Source organism: Rhinolophus sinicus, chromosome 15 (genome assembly GCF_057876585.1).
Source record: "Rhinolophus sinicus isolate RSI-liver-muscle chromosome 15, RSI-T2T, whole genome shotgun sequence".
Classification (NCBI taxonomy): Eukaryota; Metazoa; Chordata; class Mammalia; order Chiroptera; family Rhinolophidae; genus Rhinolophus; species Rhinolophus sinicus.
Genome location: NC_142515.1, coordinates 126,430,625 through 126,455,014, shown reverse-complemented (window position 1 = coordinate 126,455,014; position 24,390 = coordinate 126,430,625). Strand labels below are relative to the sequence as shown.

Genomic DNA, 24,390 nt, shown 5'->3' with positions numbered 1-24,390 from the left:
CTCAATGTGATAGATAAAAGTAATCTATAAAATATGTGATCAGGGAAAATTGAGAAAAAGAGAATTGACAAAGCAGGGTCAAAGCAGATTTACCAAAATGTTAACTTACTGAATTTTAAACATCCTGGAGCTTCGTTATTTCCAATGATACTTACCTCTTTTAGTAACTTGAATTGCTGCTAATGGAAAACTCAACTGAAAGCAACTTAACCAAAATAAGAGATTTACTGCCAATGTCACTGAAATGTCTGAGATGGGTTTCAGGTTGAATGACATAAAGATTCTAGGTCCATATCTCTGACATTTGTCACCTCTGCCTTCATATATGAGCTGTGTCTTCAGGTTGGCTTTTCTCAGGGTCACAATATGGACTGGGGTCATCAACAACTGGGGTCAGAGCTCCCCACCTACATCAGGAAAAGAGTGAGAATGCATATCATCTCGTCTCAATCGAAAAAGTCCTGAGTCTGGCACTGGTCAGACTACAGCTACACTAATTCCTGTGGCCAAGGGAATACCACCTGCTGATTGGTTGACGTCCATGCTATTAGGCTGGTGCAAAACTAATTGCGGTTTACAAGGTTAAAAATAATTGCAAAAACCGCAACTACTTTTGCACCAACCTAATACTTGACATAACCCTTAGGGACAGAGAAGTCAAAAGTTTGGGATGGGATCAATTGTTACCAAATTACATGGCTGCTACACATAAGAGAAATGTCAAGAAGGATGTTGGAGAGATAATTAGAGTGTTTGGTATGTGCATATGCCACCCCTGAATTTTTATTATGAAAACCAAAATGTCATGACATAGCTGAAAGATTGTTTATCACATGGTACAGATAGTTTTACTGAATGGGCCAGATCCATAGCTGACTATTACAATTGAAAATAGGTGCACATGAGGGAAGACTCTTTTACTATGATGGCACAGTTGATTCAATATAAACAGGTAATATGAAAACTATTCTTTGCATCATTAAAAAGCAAAGTTCTCAGTGCTACTCTCCCAACAAGTTGCTGGACAGAGCTTATATTATAAAAGACAGGGTCTGGCCAGGAATGCAAAATATGTGGTTACTGATTCATCCCAATAGAGAAACTAATTGTATGGACTCAGAAATGTCAGCTCTCAGAACAAAAAATAAATAAAAATAAAAAAAGAGTATAAAGAGATTGATTATTGATCAAATAATAAGTAGTCAAAGAGAATAAAGACACAGCCAGTAGCACTCCTCGGATAGCATATTTAGTTACTGTTGAATAAATTCGTATCATTAAAGTGGATTGTCAGGGATGAGGGAAGAGGAAAAAGGTTGAACAGAAGAAGCACAGACCATTTTTAACTTGGTGAAACTATTCCGTCGGATACTGTAATGATGGATACATGACACCTGCGGCACAAAGTGAACCTTCATGGTTGCGACTTTAAAAAAATTCATTCAGTAGGTCAGCGGGTCCCAGGATGGAATGCAAAATGTGACAAAAGAATGTAGCTGTATCACAAATGTATTGAACAGCTTTCCTGAAGGAGGTTGGGAAAAAGTTGTTGACCTAAGTAACTCTGGAAACATGTAGAATCTATAGGACTAAAGGCAAAAGAACTGCTCATAGCACTAGAAAGTTGTTTTTCAGAGCGGTAGTGGTTATCATTTCAGAAACCACTACACATGTATACTGGAGCTGAATACTTAAATAAATGGGCGGTAGATGGTGGGATCCAGTTTCTCACTGGTGGAGTGGGAGTTTGTAGAGACTCAAGAGGAGGAGGCGAGAATGATCCACAGGATTATACATTAGAGTTGGAGACATCCGTCTGAACTGATGTTTAGCTTAATATAAACACAGAGGGTTATGGATGGAAATATTTATAGATACGTGTATATGCAGGGGTTAGTATACACAGCATAGACAGTACTTCCTCTGGGAAGCCCAGCTCCCTCTTCAGGCCTCCTGTAAACACTGGTATACAAATTTATTGTCATACACATGACACTGTTATAATTCTTTACTTGGATAGTTGGCTATACCTGTGCACTATGAGCTCCAAAAAAATGGGGTGATGTGATATTCCTGCTTCTTCTTTCCGGGTATTTAAAAGTCAAGACACAGAATGGATGTCGAAAATCTTTGTTAGAGCAGTGTAGTTGAGTGGTAAGGAGTATGAGCTCTTAAAAGGAGGCCTCTATCCTAACTCCGCCATTCTACTCAAGGTAGCTGTGCAGCCTGAGTTAGGCTTTAATACTCCCCTCTCTCAGTATCAGGGTCTATAAAGCTTAGATTATTAGTTCCTACCTCATCGAGAGGTATTGTATAAAAAAAAGAAATACGTGACCTAAAATACCTAAATGCTTTGGAGAGAGCTTCACTATCGTTGATGTAGGAATTTTCTTAAATTAATTTTAGCTAAACTTACCATATTTGGCATATAGTTAGTAAACCAACAATATTGCTTGAGCTACCACTGTAAACAGAGAAATAAATTCCACTGGGACAAAGTTAAAGACCCACTTCCTGTCTGAGATGAGTTCATAAACCTATAGTTAATTACATGCAACTTGTAAATGCTGTGTACCTATCTCCTGGGAGTTACCCAGACATATTAATTTATGAACCACATATATAAACTTTGCAATCTTATGAAATCTTGTAAACAAATACTCTATTTTAAATTATGTACAAATATTTTATGGGAAGTTTTTAAATTAGAGGCATGTGTTTTGACAGGAAGAATTCAGAAAAGGCACTCTCTGTCTTCCAAATTTTTCCATTTAATAGGTGAGATTTACATTTACTCTAAAGTGATGATATTAAAGTAAATGGAAAAATTCCTCACCTCAAGATCACATATATTTGCTAGAGTGAAGAGAATAGGTGGGGAAATTTAGCCCCTATATAAAATAAAACTGTGGGGATTCAGGTAAACATGTTTTCCTGTGGATTATTCAAAAACAGATACAACTCTATACCTCCTTCTGCTTATGAAAGACCCAATGAAGAGACAAGCCCTTTACTATCAGGCCAGTCATGTCAGCTGCTGGGGCAAATTTTAAAAACAAGACCTTTGGTTATGGGCCTAATGCTTAAATATTTAATACTGAAAAGCTAATATTCTTGTGCCAAACCCCCCTTACAAACATTGTGAAACTGTGCTGCAATGCTGAGAGCTCCACCTTTTAAAATAATAAAATATGAAAGCTTTTAATTTATTGTTGAATTCAGTGTGCCAGCTAAATTTATCATAACCTCCTGAAAATTCGAAATAATGGTTTGCAGTTGCATTTTCCCAGATGATGAAGCGGGCTTATGGCAAGAACCAGAAGTGGATCTCCCATCAGTCCTGGTCAGGCTGAATCAGCCAGGGATGAGAAAGGCTGCCTGGGTCAGCTTTTAAAGCAATGTGACAATTTAATAATTCCTTCCATCACAATGTTTCCTATCAGGAAAAAAAAAAAAAAAAAAAAGCTGATTCCCAAATAATAATTGATCCCAGCATTCTGAGGCACAAGCTAGCCAAAACTTGTCTGATCTTTTCTAATGCAATATCACTACATATCAAGAATTCAAGTCTAGTTGTCTAGGGCTTTAAATTAATGTGCAAAACACACTGTAGCCATTGTTTCATGGTCTCATCCTCAGATTGGCTGGCTGAGGACTTGGAAAGCACTGGTCGTGTTTATCTATTTCTTGTCTCCCAGTAGTTCAGTAATCTGGGGCCCCTGCAACCTGCCCCCCCCCCCCAATTAGTGCTCAGTGAGAGTCGGGCATTTGATAAATTTGTATGGAGAAAACCCCAGCCCTACATCTTCCGCCCTGGAAGGGTGTGGAGGGTACATACTTTTCAACGCTTTCCTGTTTTTCCCTCAACAGATATTTTGGGCAAAAGCAACACTGAAGAGGAATAAGACAAGCATTGTCCTCATGGGGCCTGCACACACAGGGAGTTATGGGACTCCCCCAACAGCCAACGATGGCAATTACAGGAAGGCTTGAAGGATAATGAAAAGAAGACAGGAAAATATCATCAACATGAGAAGCAAAGAAAGAATGAAAGAGCAACCAGGTGTGTTTTTTCCAGGTTTTAAAAAAAATTCTGCCACGTATAATTAAAACTTTTGGTATTATTCAATTGCACTGAAATAAATTTAAAAAGCTAAATACACTTTAAAATACAGCCCATAGGTCCGGAAGAAAATTATCTAAGAGTTATATTATCCTTATAGGTTTATCTTATCTCCCCTGAACAACAGAACTATTACAGCTTGCAAATCCCACTAAAATCCATTTTATCCCTTTTAATTAACTTAGCAATGAAGGTGGTTTTAGTTGAAGAAGCACCTTCACTTTCTACACTGTACCAGACAGTATGTGTTACCATGTACACATTAGCCATCACAAACTGCTTTAAATTGACAAAATTAAATCTGAATCCCAATATAAGGACTGGTTTTAAATACTAATTTTCATTCAAAATGTTCATCACATGCTTTCTACAAATCAAGAAAGTATATTTTCTATGTTGCAATCTATACTTTGAATAGAACTTCTTTTTTCAAGTTTTGCCTATTGCTATAATATTCTTGATACAAGACACTGGACAATTTTATTTGTGGGGCTTAACATATCATAGTAAATTCATCAAGAAAAATGTTTCTGAAAACACACATAATAAGATACAGGACATACATATAAAGTAGGGCATTTGAATTCCATTAAAAGACAAATATGGAAACTAACTAGTCTAGAAACTATATTTTAAAGGAAAGTATGGACGTCTTGAAAACCTCAAGAAGGTGCAGACAAGATCTTTGATTGTTGGACATTCGCTGTACACTCTCCAAAATGTTCTTAGATAGCATCACCACCAAATCATATCATTGTAAATCTTATCTTTTGCCACTGCTCAAAAAAAAACATTGGAAATCTCTGAACACACAGCATAGAATTCCAACTTTTAAAATAATACTGTATGTATGCATTCACACTGACCCATCTACTAAGGGAATTGAAATCGGCAAATATTAACAGAGGTCCTCCCGGGTACGTGCAACACTGAGCGCAGGTCCGCAGCTTCTGTGGGAAGCATCTGGCACTAGCCAAGGTCTAATGGCCCGATGGGATCATCCCAGCTATTCAGTCTGGCACTACAGCCAAATCCTTATAGCAAGGCTTATCAGTAAAACAATTACATCACAGGGAGAGAATTTCAAAAATACAAGCTGAATTTAGTACATTACACTTTTTCTAAAGTGGCAGTCAAGACATAGTTTTAACTCATTGCATATCAGTAAGTCAACAAACCTGGAACATAAATATTTATTCAATAAATTCATATTTTATACCATTTCAATTTGGTTTCATACTGAAATAATAATATTTTTTATTAATTTATTTCCTTCAGGGGTTGTGAAAATATCCAACCGAACTTATGAGGTAAACACATGAGCTTTATGTTTAGAGGCTAGAAAGTATGTTCCCCAGTTGGTCAGGGCCAAGGCAAAGAAAAAGAAACTTGAGTAATTTCTCACAAGATCAGATTCAGAGCACTCTGATTTCGGATAAATATCATCGCACTCCATGACTCACTTTACACGACGGGTGAGAGACATTTCAAAGTCCCTCTACCTAACAGAGCTCTCGTCCCTTGTTCATAGAGTGTGTATGTATGCAAAGCCATCATCAAGCGTTCACAGCTTTCAAGTGAAATAAGTCAGATGGAAAAAGAAAAATACCATATGATCTCACGTATATGTGGAACCTAAACAACAGAATAAATGAATAAACAAAACAGAAATAGAGTCAGAGATAAAGAGGAAAAAAGACTGATGGTTGCTAGATGGGAGGTGGGTGGAAATGGGGGAAGAGATGACGGGATTAGAAAGTATAAATTAGTAGTCACAGTGTAGTCACGGGGATGTGAAATGCAATATGAGGAATATAATCAATAATGTTGTAAAGATCATGTAGGGTGCGAGATGGGCACTGGACTTATCAGGGGTATCGCTTCATAGATTGTGTAGATGCCTGACCACTGTGCTGTACACCCGAAGCTGAAGTTGAATAATATTGAATGTCAACTTATAACTAAATACACACACACACACACACACACACACACACACACACACACACACACACACACAGAGGGTGCCAAAAATATGCATACACATTTTAAGAAAGAAAACTGTATTAAAATTGTAATACTCAACATATACCGATAACAAAAGATGAATACAAGTCACGTTTGACTTCTGCAATTACAAGAGGTGCTCAAAGTGGTTACCATCAGCGTCCAGACACTTCTGATTACGGTGAACTACTGATTGAGCAATGTTGACCAAAGTATTCACTTGTATATTTTGCCACCCCGAATATATGTATTTGCCACCCCCAATATACATATTGGCAATATATATATATATATATATATATATATATATATATATATATATATATATATGTATATATGTGTATATATATATATATAGTCACAGTCACAGGATGTAAAGTACGGCATAAGAAATATAGTCAATGGTATAGTAACAACTATATACAATATAAGAGGGGTTATAGATTGGGCGGTTATCACTTTGTGAAGGGTGTAAATGTCTAACTATTACACTGCTTTATACAATTGAAACTAGAAGAAAAGTTCACAGCTTTCATTAGTAGCTTAAATATTTTTCAGGTAACAAGGTAATAAACTGAACAGAGGAAGTCTGTGGAACCTTTCAAGCTTAAGGATCCTGGTTTGTTGCTTATAGCTTCCATTTTGCTTCCCTGCTTTTGCTCTTATTTTAATCTTGCTTCATCATTATTAGTAATAACAATGACCGACTAGTCATTGATTACAAAAGATTTTACGAAGACATTTGCATCAATATAGTTTATGCATACAGAGCTCATTTCTAAAAACAAAATCCTGAAATATGACATAACCATACTGTCCCCTTTATATACATTTTCTCATTTTATCTCACAACAACTCGTTGGAGTATATCTTATTATCCCATTTATGGATGAGAAAAATAAAGATTTGAAAGTGTGTCTCTTTCCCAAAACCATAGAGTTTGTGGTTTTATTGTCACCAAGTCTATACTCTTCCACCAAACTATGTAGGAAAGAAACTTTAAAAAAGCTTTAAGTCACTGCAAAGGGTTTTTTATTTAGTCCTCCCATTAAGTCTGGGAGCAAATCAGAGGAAGCTTCTCTCCCCATCTGAGAAGACTCATGGCTCAGAAGACAGCAAACTACAGTCCCAGGGTCAAATCCATTCAATCACTTATTTTTGTAAATAAAGGTGTTTTTTGTTGTTGTGTTTTTGTTTTTTTAACACAGCTATGCTAGTTCTTTCACATGATGTCTATGGCTGCCTTCAAGCTACAAGAGCTGAGTTAGTAGTTGAAATAGACACCCTCTGGCATGCAAAGCCTAAAATACTACCTGGCTCTTTACAGAAAATATTTGCCAACTTCTAAATTACATGACTGACAACACAGGGAAGTGGTGACATAAAGTGTTTCGATGGGTGGAGGGTCTTTTGCCATATTTCAGCTTATGGAGAGGAAGCATATCGAGAAGACTGAAATTTATGGAACAGACATGCACGGAGCAAAGGAATTAAGAAGGATGCAAATCATGGCTACAGAGAACAGTTCTTCCACAGAGCACTCACTGGAGCCCTTAAACAGACCAAGTTGCCTACTGACCTTTAATCTACTGAATTAAATGGTGACTTTTATGTGATCTGCTGACCAGCTCTGCATAGGCAGACCTGACTAAGGTCCTACAGCTGCTGTCTATGCTTACCACGTAAACTTGAATTGTACAGGTTATCAGGTAAGGAAAGGTCCGCATTCCATTAGAGACCTGATTATTTTCCAATTTGAAAGAGTAAAGTGGTCTTGTCTGTTTAGGTAGGTTTACAGTGCTGTCACTCTGCATGGTCAATGCAATCATCAGATGGTTTTGATCTTTCTCTCCAGTCACGGATTTGCACAGCAGTTAGCTCCTAGGAGTAACCTAAAAGTGGAAAGGCCACTGCAACATAGATTTGCCCTAATACGGTATATGTGTCTAATGGAATTTAAACATTCCAACTGGAGAGAGAACTTAAACTTAGATAAAGAGTGTGCACGTCTATACACACATCCTCTCCACACACATACACAATCATCACACATACCAAGAAGCTCCTCAGAAATCTTGAGCATCCTACATTATTGCCACATTTCCAATGAATTTTAAAAAGCAGCAAAATGCCTAGTTGATGATATAGTTCCCCAAATCAATTCCCAGCCTTTCCCTGAGCCACCAGTTCTTAAAACATAAAAGAAGAGAGGGCACTTTTAATTTGAAAAGTGATCTATTAAAGTTCATATGGGAGGGAGAGAGAATTTGCCAAAGTGATTAAGTCCATGTGTGAAGGACTAAGTGAAACCTTCAGGCATTCTGCCCCATGTTATTTTCACTTTTTTTTCTTTTTTTTTTTTTTCAAATTTACACAACCATGTGGGTGGCCACATGTCTATTTGTTTTCCCTGTTTTTCAACAAGTAAAACTAGAGGTTGAAAAGGAGAGGTTAGAGGGGCATGTTTTTTAACTCATAGAAGGCATGGTTTTATTATTTTCAGATTGAGCCAATGTGCAATTGAACAAGTTCTCTCATTAGCTGAGCCCAGAAACAGATGGAAATGTGGCCATGAGGTTACGTTTGTGCAGCTTAAATATTTGAGAACATTTTTACCTTTCGTTTTGCTTACACAATGTTACACCCTCCACTTACACAGCTGGCATCCTAAGACAAACAGCGAGAATACCAATCTTCATATAAGAATTTCACAGAGAGGAAAAAAAAACTAGAATCCTTTCATGTCTATGCTAAAACTGTTGCTCCTAAGAGAGCATTCACATATCTTTCTTAATTTACATTATTCAAGAAAAAGTATTAAACTGGATGTTATGAATAGCATTACATTTTAAGTGTAAAAATTTGTAAAAATTTACAAAAAAACATTGAGTCAATCTCTCTTTAATATATGAGCTCCTATCATGTAGTGGATAAAAGAAACTAACCTAAGAATTCTACAATTCGAATAAAATGTATGATAAGGTATTAATAAGCTAGTATTCAGTGTCAGTACATTTTTTATTTTAAAGGTCATATTTCAATAGAATTTTTACATGACTTTAATAATTCATCTGGCAAGAAGTTCTAACCAAGCATTTCTACTATTTCACTCAGCTCAATTTCACTTTTACATCTATGTGAAAAATAAAAGTGGAATAGGGGAAACCATGCAAAAATACAAGCCTGACATCCCACAATATAAAAATGGTGGCATATAACTTATCTGAATGCAGTTTTTCCATTTGCAGATACCATTTTTCCCTGAAAATAAGACCTAGCTAGACCATCAGCTCTAATGTGTCTTTTGGAGCAAAAATAATATAAGACCGGACCTATATAAGATCCGGTCTTATATTATATTAAAATAAGACCAGGTCTATACTAATTTTTGCTCCAAAAGACGCATTAGAGCTGATGGTCCGGCTAGGTATTATTTTCAGGGCAACACAATAGATAACATGATTTTTTATTTTTATTTTTTTGCACCCTAGTGAGTTTATCTCAACTTCTCTGTTCATGCAACAATATTATGATCAGTACTTCCAACAGCCCTCTCTTGTTTTATTTGATGTTATTTTTCTCCTGAAATTCTCATCACAACATTCATCTCCCCCTCTCCCATATATACCTTTCAATATGACTTATCTGTTTTCTCGCATATTCATGTAGCCTCACAAAAGATAGGTTTATTGTGTGTTGTGTGTATTTTAATGTATACAGATGGCACTCTGCTGTCATTATACTGGTTTTTATATTTTTCCTCAAAAATCAATTTTGAACATCAACCCAGTTTCTGTATATACTTATATTTCATTTGCCTGTAATGGCTCATATAATATATACAAGTATGTCCACTATGTTTAAACTATTTGTTCCTGTAATGATAAACACCTGGGTTATCACTATCTCCTTACTACAACAAAAATGCTGCATTGATAGCCTTCATGCTTTTTTCCTCATAGTTTCCTCAAACAGGCCTCCTGTTTCCTCTATGATGTCATTTCTTGCTACACTTTCCCAGGTTCATTTCCAGCTCCACCTCCACTGGGGACCCCTTCATTACTCCTCAAACTCACCAGCCCCCGGGCCTTTGCACTTGCCATATCTGTGCATGGAATGCTCCTCTCTACCCATCTACACAGCTCACTTACTCATATCCTTCCGTATTTCAGAATCACCTAGCAGTAAGCCTTTTCCTGGTTGTTCTACTTAATATTGCAACCCATCCACTTCCTTTGCTTCCTGTCTTGCCTTCCCTGCCACGTTTTTTTTCATAGTACTTAACCACTTTCTAATATACTATATAATTTACCTGTTAAGTTTGTCTATTTTTTGTTGGCAGAACGTAAGGCCTATGAACACCTCACGTTTTAAAAACTTCACCTACTGCAGTATTCCAGACCCTAGAATAATACCTAGAACATAGTTGGTGTTCAATAAATATTTGTTGAACAAATGAAGGAATGAACTACCATAACCTGAAACTCCAGTACTATTTTGAATAATAGTTATATCAGGCATCTGCCTACTATTTCTGATGTCAAATGGAATGCATCTACAGCTGTGACCACTTGGAACTTTGTGATAGTTTTCCAGTATGTAGAATGAATCAAATTCCATATCTTCTCTTTTATTTCTAGCAGTATTTTTTTTTCCTATTAGTCATCAATGTGCTGATTTGTATTGATAAGTTTTGTAATGTTAAACTATCTTTGCATTCCTGAAATAAACTAGTCAATGATGCATGTCTGCATCTATGTCCATATCTATATCTATGTATATTTGTAAAATAAATGTTAGATAGATCTGGCTCAGTTTTATTTAAGAATTTTTAAAGAATTTTCTCTCAGTGACATTGCTTATAATTGTTTTCTATTGTCTTTATTTGGTCTTCGAATCAAGATTTTACTAGTCTTCTAAGAAACAGTATTCAGCTTTCCCTGATATTCTACTTTCAAGGGAATCTTGAAGATAAATATCATCTATCCTTTGAAAAATTGTTGGAACTCATTTATTAAACCAGTTAGATAGATGGATTTGTGTGTATGTCTTTCATTACATTTTAATTTCTTAAAGGTTATTGATCCATTCAATTTTTAAATATTTTACATTTACTTTTTAAAATCCACCCATTTAATCTAGATTTCAAATTTGGAGGCATAGATTTGTTACAGGCTTCATATGTTTTAAAACACATGTATTTGGTTATTGTATTATTAAAATCGATGTTTATTTCTGTTGTCTTTTTCAGTTGGTTGGCCTTTCAAGAGATTTCTCTATTCCAATGATTTTTTCCCAGAATGCATTTTGTGTGTTTTAAATTGTTTTAACTTTTTAAAAATCTAATATTATTATTTTTCTTATATCTTTCTATATGTTCAATTATTATATTTCCAACTTTTTAAAGAGAATGCTTAACTTGCTTTTTCAACTATTCTTATTTTCTCCTATATTTTTAAAAGTATTCTTAAAGCTAACATTTCCCTTAAGTACTGCTTTAAATATAGTTCACAAATTTTTATATGCAGTATTTTTATTGACACTCCATTCAAAGTATATCAAAATGTTATTTTGCAATGAGTGTTTTTTTGTTCATTGGTTTTTGTTTCTTGATCTGAGGGATTATTTTATCTATTCTTTAGTTACTGTTTCATTTTTATTGTGATATAATCAGATTACATAATGCAAACAAAAATGTCAACACATAATGTCAATGTCAATACATCATAAGGTTTTTTTTTCTTTTGCACACACATGCTTTTCAATTTATAGAAAATACATACATAGAAACAAAGTGTAATTCTAACCATTTTTTTTTTTCCGTCATGTTCATCATCACTGATTCATTAACAGATATCTCATAATCTTAAAGACTGCTAAAATGAACAGATCAGTTGATCTTTGCTGGTTTAGTTCCACTGTTTTAAGTATAAATAGTTCTGAAGAAGGATGAAGTTTGCTACTGTTCTCTCAGACTCCACTCTCATTCAGTTCTTCTTACAATTAATTTTTCCTACCACAGCTGATGTTATCACTGTAAAGTATGAATTAGTTCAAGTCACTTACATGCTCAAAACCCTCCAATATCATCCCAATCCAATGCATGCTAAATAAAATCCAGATATCTACAATACTCTACATCATCTTCTCCTGACGTTCTTCCCTCACATACCCTCATTGGAAAAGCCAAGATCAGGTCTGCCTCAGTGATTTTTTATTTGCCATTCTGTCTAGAAAAGTCCATAAGACTCAACTTAGGAACGTCTTTAGATCTTCCAAGGGTGTTCTCTTCTTACTACTCATGTCTCAGCAAAGAAGTCACCATCTAGAGTATCGTACTATGATCACTCATTCTAAAATAGCTATCTGTACCTCCCACTAGTCACATTTTATCATTAACTTGTGTTTACTTTTATCTGTAGCACCTTTTACTATTTCAAATATGTTGATCCTTTATTTGTTTAGTGTGTACTATGTCTTCCACCTGCACAATGTAAGATACAAAAAAAAGTGTCATTTCTACCTTGATCCATAAATTGTATACTTTTGCATCACAGAAAATGGTGCTTGACATAGATCTTCAGCTAATATTCTACATTTGTGAATATCCACAATTACATTTTCTGCTCTGTGTTTAGCATAGTCTGTCTGTATTGGATAGAACCTAATCAAGGAATTATTGTAACCATTTCTTGAAAATCCCATGTCTCCAGTTATTATTTTTATCATGTCACTTTTCCTGATCAACCATCTGGAAATATTCTCGCACACTGTTCCTCCCTGGCATGACAAAAATGCCTATGATTCTTCAACGCCTCCATGATAAACTCTGAATTCCATTCCAACATTTACGTTCTTTACAGCATGGTGTGCATATTTTATATTATTAAGGAGTTATTGTTATTTTTAGATATGATAATAATATCATGATATTTTTTTTTTAAGGATGAACATTAGTTGTCTCTAAGAGATACATACTGAATTATTCATATATGAAATTATATGATGTCTCAGATTTGCTTCAAAATATTCCATGGGTTATAGGTGGGGGAACAAAATGGACTCTATGCTGATAATCTCTCTCCCTACTCTTATAAATGTTTGTAATTTTCAATAATGAAAAAAAAGGGTCTTTGCAGCCTAACTCCATTGAACCTAACCAACCTGATTTTTTAATACAAACTTAGTCTTTACTTTAGTCCATTGGCCTTCTCTCTGTCCTCTCAACATGCACACTCATTTCTCTTTCAACTGCAATGTGTTCATTCAAGTCCCACGTGCCGCAAGAAGCCTTCCCTATTTCAGCCCACTAGATGGGCAATTCCACCCTCCTCTAAGACGCACTTCCACATCCATTTTGACAGTTTTTAGCTAATGTTCTGAACATTTATGGAACTCTATTTCTTGTCGTTTTTTTGTTTTCTTGTGCATAATGAATTGAATAATTAATTGAATTTCAAACAACATCCCAGAAACAATTATCTGCTTATTCATTGACCCAGATAGCCTTTTATGTTCGCAAAGAACTTTATATGAGAATAAAATGTCTCTTACATAAAAACATATTCAAATTATATATGAATTCCAAAATATTTTTATATAAAGGGTACATTTCTATGGCATATGGATTTTTCAACAGCTTTATTGACGTGTAGTGACATGTAAAATTATACATCTAAGATGTACAACTTGATGTTTTGAAATATGTATGTTCGATGAAATGATCAACCCAATCCAAATAATAAATGTATCTATCATCTTCATATAGGTACATATCTGAGAGTGTGTGTGTGTAAGATTTAAGACCTATCCTCTTAGTAATGTCAGGTACACAATACAGTATTGTTAACTATTGTCACTGTGCTGTACATTAGATCTTCAGAACTTATTCATCTAACTAAACTTTTATACTCTTTGACCAACATCTCCCCATTTCACCGCACTCTTCAGCCCCTGTAAACCATGATTTTATTCTCTGCTTTTATGAATTCAACTTTCTAGAATCCATACATAAGTGAGACCCTGCAGTATTTGTCTTTCTGTGTCTGGCTTATTTCACTTAGCATAATATCCTCCATGTTTATCCCTGTTGTTGCAAATGGCAGAATTTGCTTCTTTTGTGATGCTGAATAATATGACATTCTCTTTATCCCTTTATCCATTAAAAGACACTTAGGTTGCTTCCATATCTTGGATATTGTGAATACGGTAGTGCTGCAATAAACAGAGGAGTGCAGATAGGTCTTCAAAGCCTAATGGTGACAAATTCCTTCAGTTTTTGTTTATCTGGGAAAGTCCTTACCTCCATGCAGAGTATGATATTCTTTTGTTCACATTTTTTTTTTTCTTTCAGTATGTTGAATGTATTGCCACAGTCTCTTCTGACCTGCAAGGTTTACGTTGAGAAATCCATTGACAGTATTATGGAAAAGTGCCCATTGTATGTAATAAACTGCTTTTCTCTTTGCTGCTTTCAAAATTCTCGATCTTTGACTTTTGACAGTTTATAGTGTGCTTTAATGTAGATATCTTGATAGTCAACATATTTGGGATCCTAGGGGCTCCTTGAGATTGGATCTCTTTTTCTCTCCTCAGATTTGGGAAGTTTTTGGTTATTATTTTTAATATAAGCTTTCTGGCCTTTCTCTCGCTTTTCTCTTTCTAGGACTCCCCTAATGTCTATATTGGTTCATTTGATTGTATCCCATAACTTCTCTACACTGTCTTCACTGTTTTTCTTTTCTTTTCTGACTGGATAATTTCCAATACTCTAGATTTGAATTTACAGATTCTTCTGCTTGATTGAGTCTGCTGTTGAAGTTCTCTGTTGGATTAGTTAGTTCACGCATTATATTTCTCAGCTAAAGAATTTCTGTTTGATTCTTCATTTTCTCTCTATTTGTTGAATTCTCATTTTGTTCTTGTATTGTATTCCTAATGTCATTAAACCGTTTATCTGTTTTCTCTTGTAATAACTTGTGAAGCCTCTTTAGAACAATTATCTTGAATTCTTTGTCAGGCAACTCATGGATCTCCATTTGTTTGGCATTGGTTATTGAAAGTTTACTGTGTTCTTTTGGTGATGTAACGTTTCCCTGATTTATCGTGTTCCTTGAATCCTTGCACATTAGTGTCTGCATATTTGAAGAAGCAATCACCTTTTACAGACTTTATGGACTAAAACCATACTTCATGGCTTTGGTAAGGAAAGACTTTCACCTGTGGGGAGGGGGCGATGGAGCACACAGGTGCATGCTGTCGCACAGTACCAAGTGTCACGCAGGTTTCTAAATGTAGGGCATGTACGCCGTAGCTCCAGGTCTTAGGGTGGCAGTGACTTGGTAGCTCAGGCTGCTATGATCTACCATATCAGCAAGTGTGTGGGCCTTGACACTTAAAGCTGTGGGGGGACCCATGTTGGCTGTGAAGCCTGTTGGCAGACAGTGGCATGACCCTCCACAACCAGTTAGCACACGTGGGTAGGGGCCATGTGTGCAGCTGCTAAGGCCAGTCGTGGGATGTGTGCAAGTGCAGAGCAGCAGCAAGTACATGAGCCAGCTGTGTGCCCACATGTGTGTGCCCACATGGTTGCAGTAGTTTTCTGTGTGCACACACACAGCCATGGAAGCCAGGGCTGGTGGCAGGGGCTGAGGTAGGCTGTGGGTACACACCTCAGGGCCACACTGTTCCCCAGAGCCAGGACACCCACAGTGGCACCAGCTGGACTCGCTCTAAGGGGGTAGCAGCTCAAGCAGCTAGAGTCAGCAAAGGCAAAAACTGTGGGACCCTCACAGGTGAAGCCACAGGGGGCCCCGGTATCTGCAATGGCTGTTGGTTTCCTCACTGGCAAAAGCTAATGGGATTCTTTACAGAGCCGGCTGCTGCGATCCGCAACACCGAATGTTACAGGATCCTCTGCAGTCAAAGCTGCGTTTCCATGGCAGCAGTAAGGGCTGCTGATATCCTCAGTGGCCAAGGCTGCCGGGGGTCCTCTGCACAGTAGACCCCCAGAAACCAGGGCTGCACCTACGGCGAGGCTAACACTGACAGCCTCCATCCTTCCCCTTTGTTCCGAGCAGTCTCCAGACTTCTCAGCTGACAATTCCAGCAATCTGGGTGGGGTTATGTCAAAGTAGATCGGCTGTCAGTGTCAGCTGTGTGCACACATGGCCACGGTACTGTGTTTCCGGAAAATAAGATGCAGCCGAACCATCTAGCTCTAATGCATCTTTTCGAGCAAAAATTAATATAAGACCCGGTCTGAGCTCCATCTGTCTAGGACCAGGTGATGGGATGATGCAGGCAAGAGGAAACCGTTCTTCCCGTCCTTTCTTATAGTTACTCTCAGGCTGTTTTGCTCCACTGTGTAGCTGCAGATTCTTAACTGAAATCCCCCATGCATTCCCAGAGCTACTTTAATCTATGAATAGCCATCTAATTGGTTTTTGTAGGGACACAACTATTGGGATCTCTACTCTGCCTGGTTGCTGATGCCACCCTTTTCCCTCTAGGGTATGGATTTTTTTCAAAAGTAATTCCAGTAAAATTTGGCAGAATTTAGTGGCTATTTCCCATTCTTCTGTTAGTGCCCTGCTAATAAAAATAATTTTCTCTAACTACAGTGACTGTGAAATCCATTTTGTTTGAAAAAAAAAAAGTTCAAATCTATATGGTATTTCTAGTATATTTATAGTAAAAGAACAAATCAAAATATCTATATTAAAAGATTATGGAGCTGTCTTTTGCATTTTTTCAGGAAGAGAAACACATTTTCTATCAAATTCTTGTGATATGATATAAACTGAAACCAAACTTAATAACTACTTTAATGAAGAAAACAAATATTCATATTTTGTGTCTTTGGCTACATGGAGAATATCTGGATTAAAAAAAATAAACGAAAAAATTAGTTAATTGTCCCAGTACTTCCAAATATCTGTATATTTTGTGTTCTTTAGATGTTTGGGTTTTTTAATCATGTGGTTCGTATCATGTAACATTAATGAGAATTTGGTAGAAAATGTGACTCTTTTCCTGAAAAACACAGAAGCCGACTCCATAACCCACTGGGACTACTTTCAACCTACCACCAAACCATTTGTGCTAATTCTGTTTGTATTGTCTATTTACAAAATAAGACTTGCCACTGCATAATGTAGAGCCTGGACACTTGTTAAACTAAATTTAAAAAAATAAGAAAAATCTTCAGCACTTTGGAATTATTAAAGGTAAAATCTAAAAAAGAAGTAGGAATCTTGAATTATTAATGGTAAAGCAATAGTACTCTTTCCTAATACTTAGTATCGATATGCAATTTCTCAAATCATTGCATTACACAGTAAGGCTTCTCTTTGTTTCAGCAGTTAAAATACATCAAGAATCATTCGGTGCACTCCCTTCTTCTCTGGAATGAACTCCCTTCCTCTCTGGATACTTTCAGGTACTTTTGATCTCTTTAATGAGAATATACGGAATCTAGTATTCCTCTAAACTGACAAGAGAGAAGCAGAGAAAACAGAGAACTAGAAAGATACCACGGGAGGAACTGGAATGAGACAGACATTGACAAGATGAGGAAGGGACTGAGGTAGTTGTGTCTATGTAGATGTGGGATTTTAATGTTTTTTAAAGCACCTACTGAATTTCTTGATGATTATTTTGACTTCTTTCTCTTTAGTTTTATCGTAAGATAGTGTGTTGCTGTGTAGTGTATACCTTTTGATGGAAACTTTAGTTGCATTTCTTTTGGAAATTTTAGCTACTCGGTTTCACATATGCTCAAAGGTAAAGTTGGATACAGACTCATGAAATAACAATTTATTGACTGATTCCGTGCCCCGTGCCTCTTTGCATACCTGAGGATATGCTACAGAACAAAGTCAATAACACATGCCTGGTGGTCTCATGAACAGATGCTCAGTGGGAAAGTCTGTTCAACACCCAAGCCCTTCATTGTACCCTGAGGCACTGCTATATACACAGTGTTATGTGACTGATGAAAGAAATGGGTCAGCAGGACTCCATCAGCTGTGACATGTTGCTCAGGAAATACTGTCGGCCACTATTGTCTGAGCTCCTGACTATGTTTTCTGTTTTGGCCTGATAAGTTTGATTGCTATAAATCCAAGATTTTTCCAATAAGGAAGGGGTTTAAAAAAACAAAACAAAACAAAACAAAGAAAAAAAAAAAACACTGCTGGATACTTCTGTTGTGAGAAAATGCTGAGTGTTTTCAAATGATCTTGTCCTTAAGGGAAAACTAATCTAAGAAAACCTTTTGTAAATCAAATCAGAGGAAAAAAATGAATTCTCAGGAGAAATGTTTTTCTTGACTATCCATTGTCCTATCGTGATAGCAATAGACGTTCCATGTTGCATTACCTCCAGCATAGGCTACAATCACAATTATCTTTGGAGACAAATTTGAATTATGAGATCACTTTAAGGGTAAGAGAGAGTTGTCTATTTGATTTATTTTTTATTGGGGTTTATAATTCCTTATCATTATAATGGTATAAATATGAGTGATTCTTTAGTAAATGCATATTTATATTAATTAGTGATATCTCTTGATTGCTCTACATTTAATACGTGATGTGCTTCTTACTCTAATATATAATCATGGCATTAAATAAAAAAATTAATATAAATATAAAACTCAATTCTTATGCATACCAGTTTCTAATAATAAAAGACTGCTTACTCTGCTTTTCATAGCCAATAATTTGGTGACACTGAATCAGATTCAAATTCAACATTCTCCTAAATTAGACAGTATCTTTTACATACTTTCTAGTAAACTTTTTTTCCCATACATCTTCCATGTTTTAGTAAACTCTTTACAATCAAAATAGTTTGACAGACCAAATAAATAACTTCAGTTAAAGAGGATGGAGTCTCATAGATTCAGAAAATACAAATCAGAACACCGGAGGAAAATTTAGGAATCTAAATCAAACAAAAATATTCAAGCAAACAAATAACTCTAGCTCTAAGATGGTGCATAGTTCCTACATAGCCTCTAGATATCTAATAAAGGTGTGGTTGATAATATACATACAGATCCATAAAACATTATATTGAAAAAAACTTTTAATCTCCTGTGTTTCTAAATAAGTTTTCATTTCAAACCACCATGAAAGATGATACTGGACCCATGAAATCAGTTGAATATTTTCAGCATTTATCATATAATAATAATAATATGAATGCTAGAATTCATGGAGTTCAGTAACTTATAATGAATAATTTCATATCAGTAAGTAGGCAAACACATTTGTATAGCCTGACGCGAACATAATTTTTCTTCAAGATAATAGCAGCTAAAACATATGGATATCATTAAATAAAATATGTATATTTAAACAATATGCTAAATAAATATTATGCAATAAGTTACATTTACTGATAAACACTTATACTTCAAATATAATTTGTAAATTATATCCAAAGTACAGTAATGCGAGCTCAGAAACCCCAGTGTGGCAGGAACTGATAGACTAATAGCAAAATATATAAAATCAAAGCTCAAATCAAAATAGTTTTTGACAAAAAATTATACCATCATCTACAATCTCTGCCTTAGACCATATTGTTATTTTGCAAATTAGGAAATAAAGCAAAAGATACATTATATCAAACACACACACACACACACACACACACACACACACAAGGTCTGACAATGAAGTATGCAAACTTGTTGCAACAATATTGCTAACCTTTTTTGATATCAGAGGGATTGTTCATTATGAATTTGAACCAACTGTACAAACAGTTAACCAAGTTTACTATTTGGGAGAGCTGAAAAGGCTGCGTGAAAAAGTTATACGACCAGAACTTTTTGCCAACAATTCGTGGTTCTTGTATCACAACAATGCACCAGCTCACACGGCACTGTCTGTGAGGGAGTATTTAGCCAGTAAACAAATAACTGTATTGGAACACCCTTCCTACTCACCTGGTCTGGCCCCCAATGACTCTTTACCCGAAGAGAAAAGAAATATTGAAAAGAAGACATTTTGATGACATTCAGGACATCAAGGGTAATACGACCACAGCTCTGATGACCATTCCAGAAAAAGAGTTCTAAAATTGCTTTAAAGGGTGGATCAGGTGCTGGTGTCAGTGCATAGCCTCCCAAGGGGAGTACCTCGAAGGTGACAGTAGTGACATTCAGCAATGAGGTATGTAGCTCTTTTTCTAGGATGAGTTCGCGAACTTAATTGACCTCATATACACACACACACTGAGTGTGTGTGTATATATACACATACCAGGAGTGCAAAAAAAATGTATACACATGACTTGCATTCATCTTTTGTTATTGGTATATATCAAGTATTACTATTTTAATACAGTTTTTTCCTTTCTTAAAATGTGAATACATTTTTTTTTGGCACCCTTTGTATATATACAGGAGGTGTGATCACAAAATACAGTGAATGCTTAAATAAAAAAATTACAGTAAAAGACACATTGCCATTAATCTCCTTCAAAATACTCTGCCTTGCTTTGAACACATTTATCCCATCGTTCTTGCCATTTTCTGCAGCAGGTCTGGAAGTCCTCTTTCGTGAGTATCTTTACTTCATCCTCCATCATGACAATGCTTTGTGTCACACATCGCTTCTGGTACAGCAATTCTGTCAAATAAAAACATTGCAGTGTGTCCTCGTCCACCTTATTCACCAGATCTGGCACCATGTGACTTCTGGCTCTTCCTCAAAGTCAAAATGACCATGAAAGGAAAATGTTTTGAATCAATTCAGGAGATCAAGGCAGCCACGAGAGTGCAACTAAAGATACTCTCAAAAGAGGGCTTCGAGAACTACTTCAGAAAGTGACAAGAATGATGTGTGTTTGAAGTGAGGGGGAGTATTTTGAGGGGGATTAATGGCAATGTTTCCTTCACTATAATGATTTTTTAAAATTTAAACCTTCACTGTATTATTTGATCACATATGTGTGTGTATATGTGTGTGTGTGTGTGTGTGTGTGTGTGTGTATACACATGGAGGGTCACAAGAGAAAAAATATGATTAGTTACAGTACTTAACCAAGGCTTAACTCATACATGTTTTCTTAATAAAACTTCAGATGCTAAAACTGTGCTATATTCAACTAGATAGAAATATACCAAAAATAGAAATGTTCTAGCTCCATCCAAGGTTTTTTTGAGATAATTTTACATAATTTGTCTTTGCTGAATTAAGTAATTTAAGGAACATACCATTTTATTATTTATTACATGATAAATCTGGTGCCTAGATACTCAACATTTAACAAACTAGGACTCTTTGAAAGTTACATATAAAACTAATAATGAGATAAAAAAAAAACTGAAGGCAACAAAGGAAAAGACAAACAAATGAAGAAACAAAAACTCATAGACACAGACAATAGTTTAGTAGTTACCAGAGGATAAGGGAGGAGGGGGCCGGTAGATGGGGAAAAAAGTGTCAAATATATGATGATGGAAGGAGAACTGACTCTGGTTGGTGAACACACAATGTGATATATAGATGACATATTACAGATTTGTACACTGTGTAATTTTATTAACCATTGTCACTCCAACAAATTTTAATTAAAAAAAGAGCTGCATTTACAATTGTATAACTCCCACACGAAAGAAAAAGAATTCAAGGAAAACCAGGATTACATTTCTGTTCCTTGAGATTCTTTTTTTATGACTCCATAAACTTAAACTTAACCTAAAGAGTACTAAGTAAAACTCATAATGTAAAAAAAAAAAAAAAAAAAAAAAATTTGGAGGTTTTCTTTTCGATGATTATTCCTGGTATCTTTAGCATAGTGGTATGATTACACAAGAAAATCTGGGATCAAATTCTGCCTCCAATGATTAGAAGAAAGTTACTTAACTAGGCTGAGGCTAAGTTTATCTATATGTAAAATGAGTACAGTGATATCTGTCATACCCTCTTCAGGGGTTTTCTAAAGATGCAAGTAAGTGCTTCAAATAATAAGTAGTAGAAAATAACCAAATAAGTAGTTATTTTATTATCACTTTCACTAATAATGTAATAAAAAGTTAATGTTAATATAAACTCTGGCACTTAACACATTTCAAATGCTAATTTATTTCTGTGACATTTCAATGCCTGGAGGTACAGAGCATTGAAATTATTTCCCTAATACTATAATTACATTAGTAAACCTCCCCCTCAAAATCATACAACAGACATCTTTTAAGTAAATACTTTAATTCAGCATGGTAAATGAGTATTTATAGTACTATAATCATTTACAAATGTTCTTTTCTCATGTTATCACTCAAAATTCTCAAATAACCAAAATGGTTTTCTTAAAAAAATGTAAATTGTACAGTTTATCAGTGCAGTGTTTCTCTACTAGGCCGATTTACTATAAACCATAGAGTACAAAGTTAAGACATGTTTGGTCGTGGATCTACCATGACATAAGATAGATTTTTAAATTTACATTCTTTTGTTTGAATGGGAACAATGAAAGCTAAAATTTAATAATAAAATGGGTCCTTGGGAGATGTAAATCAAATCCTCCCTCAAGCTTCACAGAATTCCCACAGCTAAAAGTATGCTAAAAAGAAGCTCACAATTCCCAAATTATAAAACACTATAATCAAAAGTCAGCAGGCATAATACCAACAGAATTAGACCACCAAGAACTTCAACTAGTCATCCTGTCAGATGAAACTATAAGATAGGTGTATTTAAAATAATTAATCAAATATAATAATCAATTAAAACACAAGAAAATACCTCATAAAAATGATTGGAAAGATTTGGGTGTAAAATAGAAGCACAGGTTAGAACACAGGTTGACAAATAAATAGAAAATAGGAAAGAGGGGTTAAATACAATCAAGGACAGAATGAGAAAATCCAACTTTTGAATAATAGGATTTCCAAAATGAAAGACTAGACAAAATGCAGAGAGGCAAAATTTGAAACAATTATTGGTTGAGATATTAACACATTTAAGGGACTGCTTAAATCCTTAATTCATTAGGCAACAAGAACTGAATGATATAAATGACAAAGATTTTAACCTACATTTATATTATTAGGTTGGTGCAGAAATAATTGCAGTTCCAAAGGTTAAAAATAATTGCAAAAACCACAATTACGTTTTCACCAACCTAACAGTAAAAACTATAGAATTCTAAGAGAAAGGATAACTTAAAGACAATTAAAGAGAAAAGACAAATTACTAGAAAACAATTATAAAATGACTCTCATAGCAAGTGTCTCAAAAGAACGAAAGCCAGAAAAATATGAAATAGTACATTAAAAGTGCTATAAAAAATAATTCCCAACAATTAATATACCCAGAAAAAAATCAAGTAATCAAGATGCGAATGAAATAAGGTACTTGCAGGCAAACAAACATTGAGACAATTTGCTATTAATCCACTGTTAATCAAAGAACTACTAAAAAATGTACAAAGGAATAAAGAACCAGAAAAAGAATAGTATTAAAAAAGGAAATTAAGAAGACAACTAGATATTATTATGTATAAAATGTAGCATTACATTAATAAAGATGATTAAATCAAAAAAGGATATTAAAAATCCTTATCACTCATTAATATAAAGTAAAAATCCCAAATAACAATTCAAACTCCACACTGATGCAGATTATTAAAAAAAATGACTGAATTGTCTTTATCCTAGGAATATAAAGCTTGGTTTTAGTTAGGAATTCTAAAAATGATCTTCATTACACTGGCAGATTATGCCATTAAATACAGTTAAGACTTTGATAAAATTAAACACTCAATCAGATAATAACACTGAGTAAACTAATAACATACAAAAGTACTTTAACTTAATAAGCTTGGTTAACCTATAATAATATTATTCAAGTAAGGAACGTTAAAAAGGTATGTGTTTAAACTAGGAATGAAATGGGTGTCCACACTCACCATTTTTATTCATCGTTGTTGTTTACCGAAAGGATGAAGAGATGAAACTCCAAACTAGATGAAAACTTCAATCTACAAAAAAGAATAAAACAGTAATAATGACAATTATGTAGATAAATATTAGATACATATTTCCCTTCTCTTTTTAACTTTTTAAAAAGACAAGTGACTGAAGCAAAATTTAATGCTTTACTATTGAATTTTTCACATAGATAGACCTAATATATATAACACTATATCACAAAGAATAGGAGGGGTGTTAGATAGAATTAAACTGTTACAAGCTTCTCACACTTTTACATAGAGTAATCCATTATAAACATTAATTGGAC

General features: G+C 35.0%; 1 long non-coding RNA gene across 2 annotated transcripts in view; it reads right to left on the bottom strand.

Annotated features, from left to right (window-relative positions):
• Positions 1-24,390, bottom strand: part of LOC148755297 (uncharacterized) — a 568,457-nt gene that overhangs the window by 380,582 nt on the left and 163,485 nt on the right. For both annotated transcript variants that reach the window (XR_016019091.1, XR_016019092.1), the window contains exon 3: positions 24,059-24,130. This is a non-coding gene — a long non-coding RNA (uncharacterized LOC148755297). The remainder of the gene's footprint in view (positions 1-24,058; positions 24,131-24,390) is intronic.